A 13845-nucleotide genomic window follows, 5' to 3' on the forward strand; every position below is an offset into this window, starting at 1 on the left:
CTGTTGCAGTTATGTTGGGAGAGAGAACTGTAGGTAAACAGAATCAGTGAGAGAATAATTGTCAATGCTACATGCCATAATCTTTTATCAAGATGTCATTTTGCTGCATATTGCAGCCATCTGCACTCTTATGTATCCACTATTGATAAGTTTGGAGTGAATTAATTCAAAGATAGATCCCTGTCCCATGGATATATTTTAATCACTTGGTCCCACTAAAACTATACCTGTCACATGAGGAATTTTTGGGATACCATATCAGTGAAACTATCTGTTTCATTGTTATAATTTTTTTTTGTCATAATTACCACAGATGATCAATATATACACGAACTTTGAAATGGCTGGAAATGAAGTTCACTTTTCACATGAAAATTAGGAAATAAAATTTAAACTTGTGTACTGAATCATTTCAATTTCTTGCAAATGGTATTTATTTTTTATTGCTCGTTGACTAAGCAGTTTAATATATTCTTATACAACCTGCTGCATATCATTTGTACACACCTCGTAGAGGAAGATGAAAATATTTCACTTTGGAAAATTGTTTTTTTTGGCATTCATTTGAAACACCCTGTTCATTAATATATTAAATGTTGGGTGTTTGGTTTTTCCTCCTTTGTCTTTTGTCAGTGAGGTGGGCTCTGCGGTCTTCTTCAAAGGAGGTTGCTGCCCGCCGAACTGTGAGGCGCCAAGATGCACAGTTTGAGGCGATATCAGCCCACTGGCGGTGGTCAATGTGGCAGGCACCAAGAGATTTCTTTAAGCAGTCTTTGTACCTCTTCTTTGGTGCACCTCTGTCATGGTGGCCAGTGGAGAGCTCGCCATATAACACGATCTTGGGAAGGCGATGGTCCTCCATTCTGGAGACGTGACCTACCCAGCGCAGTTGGATCTTCAGCAGCGTGGATTCGATGCTGTCGGCCTCTGCCATCTCGAGTACTTCGATGTTAGGGATGAAGTCGCTCCAATGAATGTTGAGGATAGAGTGGAGACAGCGCTGGTGGAAGCGTTCTAGGAGCCGTAGGTGATGCCGATAGAGGACCCATGATTCGGAGCCGAACAGGAGTGTGGGTATGACAACGGCTCTGTATACGCTAATCTTTGTGAGGTTTTTCAGTTGGTTGTTTTTCCAGACTCTTTTGTGTAGTCTTCCAAAGGCACTATTTGCCTTGGCGAGTCTGTTGTCTATCTCGTTGTCGAACCAACCAATTTTCCCCTGCAACCGTGTCTACCTGTCCCGCATCGGACTTGTCAGCCACAAACGAGCCTGCAGCTGACGTGGACATTTACCCCTCCATAAATCTTCGTCCGCGAAGCCAAGCCAAAGAAGAAGAAGAAATATTTATACTGGCTTCAATATGGATATATTGCAAGGTTCCACATTAACACTAGAAAACCATCTTTTTATTTGACTCATTACATGAACTTTCATTTCTCTCAATCTCTCTCATTAACTATTTTCATCTTGGGATGCATATATAATTGTTAAAAATCAGTGATCGTTTTGTAGTCTATCTATAAGGTGATGTGAAAATATTCCTGAACATTTTAGTGTTCTGCCATAGTGCCAAGAAAAATGTCAACGGTTGATTTGAATGCAATTTCAAATGATTAAAATAAAACCAAAACAAATCAGTTAATTTTAACCAAAAGTAAAGTGCGATAGAGGTTCAGATGAAAGGTCAGTGACCTGGCCTTAGAAGAGAATTTCAATAACCTTGTGTAAAATGGATATTTCCTATTATATGAATTATAATAAAGAAAGAAATGCTGCTTCTTATTGGAATTTCACTAAAGAATAACAATCATGTCTTTTTATTCTAATCTGATGCCAGAAAAACTCTATTGCTTTTCACTTTGCCTTGTGCAGTATTAATATGTATGAAGGTCAGAACATAATACACTGAGATGAATGACAGTAAAATTATAATAAAGGATGTTCGAGATTAAAAGGCTTATAAAAGTAATAAGGTACACAGGTTGATAACAACAGTACTTGAAAAACAGAAAAATGCAGCTGTTTATATTTACGAGAATGTGCCATCTTCAACAAAAGACTGACCATCCTGTATTTACATTCAATAGTGTTACCATTGTCAAATCTATGACAATTAAAATCTTGCCAGTCTTCACAGAGCCACTAAAAGGTCAGGAGAAAGGGTGAAAAGCCAGGAGCAGTTTACAAAATATATTGTTCAGGATGTGATGATCACCATTAGGAGCAGGCATTTATTGCCCATCCATAATTGTCTTTGAGAAGATAGTGGTGAGCGCCCTACTTGAATCTCAGCACTCCTGCATTAAAAAAAATATTCCCACAGCCCTGTAAATTAGGGAGTTTCTGGATTTAGTCTCAGTAACGATGAAGGATCAATGATAAATTCTCATGTTAGGATGGTCTGAAACCTGGTGTTGAATTTGCTGGTGTTTAAATACATCCGTTGTTCTTATCCTTGTTGGTATTGGAGGTCACAAGTTTGGGAGGGTCTGTTGGAAAGAACTGGCCGAGAATTTGCAGTGTATTTTGTAGATGGTAAACAAAATTGCTAATCTGTAGCGATGGTGGAGGGAATTAATATTTGGGGAGATTGATGAGTGAAAATCAAGCAGGTTGTTTTGACCTGAATAGAGTGAAGCTTCAGCATGGTGAATATTCCATTATGGTCCTGACGTCTCTCTTGTAGATAGATGGTGGAAATTTCTTGAAGTGTTCACACTCTTGAGAGTCTCAACAGAAGGTTGTGATCAAAATGTTGACCATTTCAACCCACAGATACTGCCTGACCTGCTGAATTCCTCCAGTGGCTCATTGGAGAGCATTACTGTCCTTGGGTAATTGTTCAGGATTAAGCATGATTGGCATCCATTCCAGCTATGTGTATTCTGAGATGACAGTTGAAGTCAAATTAGGGACTCCACAGAAGGGATAGAAAATGCCTGATGAAGTGTTGTTTCTGAAGCGGGGTGTTCCTTCCATCATTAATGCACGGCTTCTGAGTGCTTGAAAAGCAAGGACTCAGTCCTCAATATTGTCCTGCATGTTTCTTCTCCATTTTGTGTGGCTATAGATCAGGGGTTCACAAATTTCAGAATGGGTGTTGCATTATTTTCAATGAAGCTTTGGTCATTCTTGAATCCATCTGGTCATTTTTTTCCATGGATAGGGCCTTCAGAGTTTGAGTTGTGGATTGATTATACAGTTCTCAATGAATGGTGCGCATCAAGTAACATCTTTGCAACATTTATTTTTTCTTCAATGCCCTTCACTTATCAGAGGATAGTTCACAAAATTATGTGCAATTATAAGAATGAAAAGCACCCAAAGGGTTTCTGTTCATCCTGTATAATTGATGCAGTCAAGCATTTCATCAGCATTTGGGCAGGGAGTCAATTACAATCTATCATTTGTGGGCACTTACCATACTCAATGACTCTCCAAACACAAGAATTTTGAAGATTTGATATTGCAGATGAAAAATGAGAAGCAGCAAAATTGTTAAAGGAAGTAAACAGTGTGAACAGCACATTTGTAAAGATGACATTATGAATAGATAAATTTGCAAGATTTCATGTGATTTTTCACTGTGATTAGAAACCCCACAGAAGACTTACGACAACAGTGGCAGCGATAGTGAGGAACCATAGGAGATGATCAGCTTGCATTGTCATAAAACAGGGAGATTGCACTTCATGAGAAGACTGAGGCAGGCAGCGGTGCTGGTCAGATCTGTGTCTGGACAGCATGACAACTATTGTTAATGCCAGGTACAGGTTGGTGTAATACAATTCCCTGCATCAACTGTACCTCACACCACAAAAATTACATAAATCTAAATCAGAAATTTGGAAATGTGTACGAAGGTGAAATCCTTCTGGAAGGCCCTGGGGAACATTCTGAAAAAAAAATTACAAAGGTGCATTTTCCACAGGATCTGGAATTGTACCTTCTGGGGAACATTATGGACGTGTGTTTTAAACTGTCCAAGTACCAAATTCAGTTTGTGAAGGTCACCTCGGTGGTAGCCAGGAAGTGTATAGCGGTCACATGAAATCCGACGCTCAACTAAATATTACACAATGGAATATGGAGATGCAGAGTTGTATTCACCTGGAGAAAATCACGTACAATTTAAAGAGGAAGTACGACATATTTGTTAGAGTATGGCAATCCTATCTGAAATATATTGATATGCAGATATGACTATCCCCCTTCGGAATAAAGCTACTGAAACAATCCGTCCCAGCAAGGAAACGATTGGGATGAACGAGGTGGGACTTGGTGCAGATGATGAGCTCTTTTAGTTGCTTATTTTTTAATTCCTTACCTTTTTTACTTATTCACTTTGGTTGTTTTTTTCCTAGGTTTCTGTAAGGGTTGTTAACCCCACTGGTATTTGTGTTTTTTTCTATCTATATGACTTTATTCTTAGTTGTCTTGGGGAAAGGTGGGGGGGGAGGAGATAAAAATGGACTCTGTATGTCATATTGATGTTGAAAGAGTTTGCATTGCTTGTTTGAATTTATGTGAGTCTTTGAAAATCAAAAGTAAAATATTTTTAAAAAAAGCCTGAGGCAGGCAAAGCTACCGGCCACCATCTTGTCAACTTTGTATGGGAGATCTATCGAGGGAGTCCTGGCCGGCGGCATCAAAATGTGGGATGGTTGCTGAAGAGCATTGGATCAGAAGTCAATCCACATGACTGTAAGAGTGGCAGAGAGAATCATTGGGGTCTCCCTCCCCCGCCCCCCATCGATGTGATCTACTGGAATCATTATTTGCAGAGGGCTTGAAAAATCGTTGAGGACCCCTACCACCTTGCACACTGCATCTTTCAGCTACTCCCATAGGTAAAGAGATAAAGGAGTATCAGAGCCAGAACCACCAGGCTGAGAAACAGCTTCTTCCCACGGATAGTGTGAGACAGCTGAACGACAGAATGAACTGCTCATACGATCCCTCCGAGACTCTACTATTTATTAAAAAATATTTATTTATTTTATATTATGTATATGCTTACTGCATATGTATAATTTGTCTTCATTTATGTTATGTCTGGATGTGTATTTGCATGTTTTTTCACTGAGGACTGGAGAACGCTGTTTCATCAGGTTGCACTTGTACAATCTGATGATAATAAACATGAAATTGAACTAGGTTAGTATATAAAATTGTTGGAGTGGAAGAATTTTATTTCCTCGGAGAAGGTCGAATGTTTATTTTGGAGAAATCAAACTTCGTGAAGTGTGTCTGAGAAGTATATATGAATATCAATGAATATAATGCATTTCAATAAATCTTTGTGTTTTCTTGCTTTAGAAAGCATTTCTTTATGCATAAAATGCATTGCATAAACAGACTGCTGTTAAACATTGCCAACGATTGACATCTTATAATGCAATTCTTAGGAATTTTGATGATCTTATATTCCAAAATGTTATTTTAAAAATATTTGATTTTTCCATACTTTAAATTACTTGTTGGTTTTAATACTATTTACCATTTAGGAAAACTCCTGTTGCTGAGTATAAATTTCTGGATGCCAGTGTTGACTTTCAACAAATCTCGCTGTTTATTATAGCTATTTGTCGCTTGTTCAAGTACATAGCTTTTTTCATCATTTACTACTGATTGCCCACATGCTCCATTTCAGACTGTTCTTTGTACAGAACTGCTCATCAAAAATCTTCATTGACTCAATCTTGCATTTGGAATGCCAAGAATACACTATCAGGCTGATTGAGCTCTCTACCATGCTCACTTCACAAAACATAAAGGTCACAGTGAATTAGCCTATTACTGCTTGAAAACATGTTTCAGCCTAATGATGGCAAAAAAGCAGTTTTCCAAACCTTAAATTGCCACTCATATTTAGTGATTTCTTGTTATAAGTAAGAAATAATCAAGACCAGCATCATCTTCAGTGCCCTGAATAAAATGCATTCCTACTCGTCAGCACAATAACCAGGTTTCTGATGTGCACAAATAGAACATGAACTTTACAGCACAGTACAAGCCCTTCACCCCATGATGTTGTGCCAACCAATATAAACCCACTCAACAATCTAAACCTTCCCCACCTCACATCCATAACCCTCTATTTTTCTTGCATCCATGTGCCTAAGAGTCTTAAATGTTCAAGATTCCCTTATTGTCATCTAATAAAACATGTAATATTATGCAAAATTGGCTTTAGTCAATTGCCATCAGCAGAAATTGCCCAGCGCCCCGTACAATCAAAGAAAGAGAAGCAAAAGTCAAGTCCTTTCAGAGTCGTTGATGGCCCATGACTTTGTCTCCAGTGCTCCTGCAGCTTACGCAGCCACTCAGACCAGTCCAAACCATCGGCAACCCAAGCTGCAGATCCAAACCTCTGACATGATCAGGTCCCTATTGAGCCACCCATCTCTACCACCTCTGGCAATGCATTCCTGGCATCCACTACTCTCTTTGTAAAAATCTTACCCCTGATGTCTCCCCTATACTTTCCTTCCCTCATCTTAAACAGATGTACTCTGGTATATGCCACTGTTGCCCTGGGAAAATGGTGCTGCCTGTTCTCCCCCCCCCCCCCCACCCCATGTATTCCTTTCATAATCTTGTAGACTCTATTATTTCACCTCTTATCCTTCTTTCCTCCAAAGAGAAAGGCTCTAGCTCTGTTATCCTTCTCTTATAAGGCACATTCACCAATCCAGGCAACATCCTAGTAAATCTCCTCTGCACTCTCTCCAAAGCTTCCACATCCTTCCAATAATGAGGCGACCAGAACTGAACACAGTATTCTAAGTGTGGTCCAATTAGAGTTTCATAGAACTGTAACATTACCTCATGGCTCTTGAATGCAATCTTCCAGCTAATGAAGACCAGCTTAACATAAGCCTTTAAACATGTGCAACAAACTTGAGAGATCTATGGATTTGGACCCAAGATCCCTCAGTTCTTCCACACTTTTAAGAATCTTGCCATTAACTATTTACTCCATCTTTAGAAGTTAGACCTTCCAAAATGCATCATTTCACACTTATCAGGGTTGAACTCCATCTGCCACTTTGCAGCACAGCTCTGCATCCTGTTGTAACCTACAAAATAACGATTTTACCTCTATTTTGATGCTACTCTCTTCTGACCCCAGAAAATACTATTGGTTTTCATTTTCCCTTTTGCAGTATTAAAACGCATGAAGGTCAGAACATAATGCTCTGAACTGAATGAGAGTAAAATGTGACAAAGCTGGTATAATAAGGTACATAGGTTGAGAATAACAGTACTTGAAGAAGAGAAAAATGTAGCTGTTAGAAAGATTTATGAGGATGTGCTATGTTGACAGTACAAATCCAATTTTAACCTGGGATTGGCAGATAACCTACCAAACAGATATTTGGATTGTTTTAACATCCAAATGGCATTTTAATTCATATGGAATGTAATGATCATCACCAACAAAAGCCTAAGCATCCTGCATTGTCATTCATTAATGCTACATTGTCAAATCTATGACCATTAACATCTGACCAGTCCACACATCCAAAATCTTAACAGAGCTGGTACTGTCACTAAAAAGTCAGGAAACAAGGTGGATTATTCTGGAGCAATTAAAATAATAATTTTTCAGGATCTGGGGATCACCAGTGTGCAGAGTATTTATTGCCCATCCATAATTGTCCTTGAGAAGATGGTGGTGAGTTCTCTATTTGAATTGCTACACCCATGCTTTAAAAAAATCTCCCATGGCCCTGTAGATTATGGAGCTTCCTAAAAAAAAAGATAAGGAGCCTTCAGGATTTAGACCCAGTGACGATGACGGATCAATGATATATTCCCAAGTCAGGATGGACTGAAACCTGGAAATGACCTTGCAAATGCTGCTGGTGTTTAAATACATCTGTTGTTCTTGTCCTTGTTGGTATTGGAGGTCACAAGTTTGGGAGGGTCTGCTGGAATAACCTGGCTGAAAATTTGCAGTCTCTTTTGTCAATGGTAGACAAAATTTCTGATCAGTAGTGATGGTGGAGGGAATTAATATTTAGGGCAATTGATGGGTGCTAATCAAGCAGGTTGCTTGTCCTGAATAGAGTGGAGCTTCAGCTTCTTCAGACGTGTTATCATTTCTCTCACCCAGGAATGGAGAATATTCCATCATGGTCCTGACTTCTCTCTTGTATTATAAATGGTGGAAAACTCTTGAGGTGTTGAGATTCTTGAAAGCCTCAACAGGAGGTATTGACCCAAAATGTTGACCTTTTTCACCTGATGCACCATCAATATTCACAAAAGACTGAAGTTATGAAACTGATGGGCTTTTAATAACTATAGACTGGAACAACTGACAACATTGACTGATCAAGGCAGAATGAAATGGAAAGCATGCAAAGGGCTATGGGTAGGATCGGTCTTGGGAGGCATGTCCAGCTGGCAGCAGTCAATCAGAGCATAGAGTGGTTTACCACACCACCCTTGAATACTGCCTGACCCACTGAATCCCTCCAGAAACTCATTGGAGAACATTTCCATCCTTGGGTAGTTGCACAGGATCAATGATTTGCATCCATTCCTGCTCTATGTGTTCTGTGATGGTAGTTAACATCGAAGTGGTGACTCCACAGAGGGAAAAGAGTGGTTCATGAGATGGCGTATTCCTTATATCCTTAACACATGGCTTCTGTGTACATGAATTGAATTGACTTAGTCCTCAATCCCATCCTGCAAGTTCCCTCTCTATTTTGGGTGGTTATGGGCCAGGGAGTCATAAATTTCAGCATGGATGTTACATTGATTTCTCGGAGGCTTTGAGTATTTTCATTCATCCACCTGCCAATCTTATTCCATGGATGGGCCCTTCAGATTTTGAGTTGTGGATGGCTTATTGATTGACTGGTGCACATCATGGCAAGTTTTTGAGTCATTTTTACCATACATCTCACACCCCATTGATAGGCTTTGATATACCAGATGGCTACTAATGAGTGGCAGCTGGATGATAAACAACTAGTGAGAACTGCCTTTGGAAATATAATTATCATTTGTGAGGCACTAAATTTAGGCTGTTGTGGCAGATAGCCTAATGTTGGCTAAAACTTGCGCCTGTTATTTCTTGTTCCTAATGCACCATGTCTTCCAGGTCCAAAATTACAAATACATGAAAGACACAAAACTGGGATTTTGGAATCTTGAGCAAACATTGAGTTAAGCTGCAGGAACTCAGTGAGTCAGGCAGCATGCACAGGTAGAAATGGCCAATCAACATCTTGGGTCAGGACCCTTTATTGAGATAACCCACTGAGCTCCTCCAGCTTCTTATTGTTTGCAAATAGGTTCACTGACTCCACAAGATAATGCGATAAACTTTGAGAAGAAATCTTACAAAATGATTGACAATTATCTCACTAATGGCAGGTAAAACTAATCTCACTTTTTCAGCTCTAAAGTAAATTATATCAAAATTTTGATGGTAACATTCGCAAATTATTGAATTTTTTTTCTCAAAGAAATGCAAATTCAGATTTCCCAAATGTTGATTTAATTTGTAAATTGAAGAACTATGTGTGGTAAACAGAGAAAGGATAAATTTATCATTTTGAAAGTGAATCAAGAAAAATATATTTTATATCGTTAAATCAATGATGAACCTTTGCAGACTGTAATTACTTGTGTAATAGTCAACCCTCCATTTTTTGGCTCCAAAATCAGGTGTTTTTGTATGACCCATGTAAAAGCCGATCCCCCCTATTTTTGGCCCCAACAGCAGATCTTTGCCCCAGCTGCCTGCCTACCAGAGCTCCTGACTCCCTGGCTGCCAACCCATCGGAGCTCCCAATGCCCTGACAGTGGACACTCACCCCGTCTGCCCACCCACTGGAGCTCGATGCACCAACTGTGACCCTCGCCTTGGCCACCCGCCCATCAGAGCTCCTGACACCCAGCCACCCACCCATCCAAGCACCCAAATGTAGATTTTCATCCCGGCTACCCACCCATCCAAGATAGAACTAATCACCCGGTCTAATTCATTCAAGCTCCCAATGCATTGAACAATGCAGGTATATACAAGGTCAAAAGTTTGACCCATGTAAAAGTCAATGCTCCTCCTTTTTTGGGCTGAAAAAGTGGTCCAAAAAATTTGACAATTGCACAAATATCTATGGTATGTTGAGATAAAATTTAGTTTAAAAAAAAACCATGGGGAAGATGATAATATCACAGGAATATTTTTAGATTGATCTTGCAAACAGCTAGTACATAAACAAAAGATGGAGTAACTAAGTTGAGTGTTGTAAACCCATGTATTACATTGAATTAATTTTTTGAAATTTTGAAATAATTTGGAGATCATAAATGTGTTTGCAACTTCTGAAGTGTAATTTTTTTTCTAAATTTAATTTATAGTCTGAGGTTGGATAAATGTACAGTTTAAAAAATTGTAACATTGAAATATATTTAAAGATCTGAGTTATTATGCTCCATCTCATAAAACCACAATAAAATTTAAATATGTGAAAGAAGATGATATGACTTTTTTTCCTTTTTTGGTTATTTCTTTGTTTTAAGTGTTTTATCATTTATTGATGAGGGTGGGGAAGGGGAGAGAGGAAGTGGGGAAAAGAAAAAATGTCACTATGTATATTTTTTTTACATTTTTTTAAAATTAAAAAAACATTAAATTTTCTTCCCCCCCCCCCACCCGCCCTCCCCCCCTCCCCCCCTCCCCCCCTCCCCCCGGCTCATGTATATATTGTTTAGAAACATAGAAGATAGGAGCAGGAGTAGGTCATTCAACCCTTCGAGCCTGCTCCACCATTCAACGAGATCATGGCTGATCTTAAAATTCAGTACCCCATCCTCGCCTTCTCTCCGTAACCTTTAATACCCTTATACTGAAGAAATAGATCTAATTCCCTCTTAAATATATTTAATGAACCTGCCTCCACTGCCCTCTGTGGCAATGAATTCCACAGATTCACCACCCTCTGGGTAAAGAAATTCCTCCTCATCTCGGTCCTAAATGGTTTGCCTATTATCCTCAAACCATGGCCCCGGGTTCTGGGTTTTCCCATCATTGGAAACATCCCATCTGCATCCACTCTGTCCAGTCCTGCCAGAATTTTATATGTCTCTATGAGATCCCCTCTCAATCTTCTAAACTCCAGCGAGTACAATCCCAATTTGCGCAGTCTTTCCTCCTAAGTCATTCCTGCCAGTCCAGGTATCAGCCTGGAGAATCGCCTCTGCACTCCCTCCATTGCAAGAACATCCTTCCTTAGATAAGGTGACCAAAACTGCACACAATACTCCAGGTGTGGTCTCACCAAGGCCCTGTGCAGCTGCAGTAAGGTATCCTTGTTCCTATACTCAAACCCTCTTGATATGAAGGCCAACATACCATTTGCCTTTTTAACCACCTGCTGTACCTGCATGCTCGCCTTCAGTGACTGGTGCACAAGAACCCCTAGGTCTCTCTGCACTTCCCCATCTCTTAATCTATTGCCATTCAAATAGTAATCTGCCCTCCGGTTTGTATTACCAAGTGGATAACCTCACATTTATCCACATTGTAGTGCATTTGCCATGTATCTACCCAGTCCCTCAATTGATCCAAATCACACTGGAGCTTCCTGACCCCCTCTTCAGTGCGCACAACCCCTTGTTGATGATCATTTGTGGATTTTGTTATTGATATGACTCATAGTGCAAAAAAAAAGATACGAGTTATTACGCAGAGAAATTACCTTAAATGTATTTCCCAGCAGGTCTAACTAGAATAAGACCATAATTATATGTATTAGTGATTATTTTAATTACTTGTAAACCAGGACAACCAGTGAAGCAAATTCATTTAAAGATATAAATTATTATCTGCAAGAGGCCGACAGCATCGAATCCACGCTGCTGAAGATCCAGCTGCGCTGGGTGGGTCACGTCTCCAGAATGGAGGACCATCGCCTTCCCAAGATCGTGTTATATGGCGAGCTCTCCACTGGCCACCGTGACAGAGGTGCACCAAAGAAAAGGTACAAGGACTGCCTAAAGAAATCTCTTGGTGCCTGCCACATTGACCACCGCCAGTGGGCTGATATCGCCTCAAACCGTACATCTTGGTGCCTCACAGTTCGGCGGGCAGCAACCTCCTTTGAAGAAGACCGCAGAGCCCACCTCACTGACAAAAGGCAAAGGAGGAAAAACCCAACACCCAACCCCAACCAACCAATTTTCCCCTGCAGCCACTGCAACCGTGTCTGCCTGTCCCGCATCGGACTTGTCAGCCACAAACGAGCCTGCAGCTGACGTGGACTTTTACCCCCTCCATAAATCTTCGTCTGCGAAGCCAAGCCAAAGAAAGAAAAGAAAAAAGAAGGAAAAAAGCAGGATTTTTTGATTATCTTCCATGATGTACCTGATCTCTTTTAAAAAAAAACACACACATTGCTAAGAAGGAATAAAGAAGTATTAAGAATGCAGGGTGCAGGCACTTTCTTCATTTGGTATGCCAGGGTAAAATGATTATGAAACAATGGGCTCTTTGCTTGGAGAAAACATCATTGCCTGTCATTTTCCATCCCGTTAAATTACAGTATGTCAATTGTGTTAGCGCATTGGGAACTGCAAAAAGCTGCAACTGCACTGCATTTCAGTGCTATCTCAATGAGAATTATTAATATTGAATTACTTTGATGCCAACAGCATATTTAACCTTTGCTGATGCATTGAGGCATAACTGGAAATTATTTTCATTTTATGTCAAGGAAGTACATTTATACAGGTAGTGACATATGTAAACTGTAAATCTATTTCTATATATATTCCTGAATATTTTCTTTCAGCTTCAATTCATCATTTCAAATAATAGCATCGATGGAATTGTATACTTTATCCATGCACATTAGTTTTTATTACCGCTAACTGAAAGTTAATGAAATCACAACATGCAGGATTATATGAAAATGCATTCCAAAAACAAGCTCGAGTTTGATGTTTGTGACAAAACACTTGACACACATAATGTCCAACCTTTTTGAAAATTATTATTAAAAGTTTTTTTTCTGGCTTATTAGTTCGAAGAGATTTTAATGGTAGGGATTGGAATACTTTGAGATTCTTATTATTTAAGGAAATTACTTGGCAATCATCCCTGGGTCAGAGATAATTGTGATGCAGTTTACAATTTAATTTGTTCTGTTTATAATCTCACAAGAGCATCTACCAATGCAGGATATTTTCATACATTTTCTGCACATGTAATTTATTCAATCTTAAGAGTGATAGCCAAATAATGCTCAATTTGTGACAATAAATTATGAATTAAATTGCTCTTGTTTTTATTCATTTGACATAACATCCAGGATCTTAACTCGATTCTTAAAGTAGCTATTATTTGATACTTTGTTTTTGCCTCTCCCAAGACAAATATCTGCTTGGAAGGTTGAGGTTACATCATAAGAGCCAATTGTACCATGAGAAGCAAAATAGGTTTAATAGTTGCCATGTCTGTTCCTCTTTTTTTGGCTTATAATCTGCCGAACCTTATTATTACCTAGGAATTATTTTGTAATTGAATACTCATGAGAAATTTGATTACTGCCCAAGAAATTTTAGAATTTGTGATTTGGAAATGTATTTATAGATAAGATCATTAGGTTTAGCTGGAGGTAACACATACTTAAAATGATTACCACTTTCCATTGAAATTTCCTCAACATGAATTTGCAAATTTATTTATAATTTTAGTCTCAAAGCAACAACTATGATTATTCTTCTTTCTTTGGCTTGGCTTCGCGGACGAAGATTTATGGAGGGGTAATGTCCACGTCAGCTGCAGGCTCGTAGGAAAAACTGACAAGACCCATCTT

General features: G+C 39.2%; 1 protein-coding gene and 1 long non-coding RNA gene across 4 annotated transcripts in view; one reads left to right on the forward strand and one right to left on the reverse strand.

The window, feature by feature from the left end:
- Positions 1-13845, forward strand: part of LOC138753383 (uncharacterized) — a 43550-nt gene that overhangs the window by 23349 nt on the left and 6356 nt on the right. The window lies entirely within an intron of this gene.
- The window catches only part of lrrc9 (leucine rich repeat containing 9), a 168586-nt gene that overhangs the window by 6544 nt on the left and 148197 nt on the right, over positions 1-13845 (reverse strand). The gene's annotated exons all lie outside the window — the stretch shown is intronic.

Source organism: Narcine bancroftii, chromosome 2, assembly GCF_036971445.1.
Source record: "Narcine bancroftii isolate sNarBan1 chromosome 2, sNarBan1.hap1, whole genome shotgun sequence".
NCBI lineage: Eukaryota > Metazoa > Chordata > Chondrichthyes > Torpediniformes > Narcinidae > Narcine > Narcine bancroftii.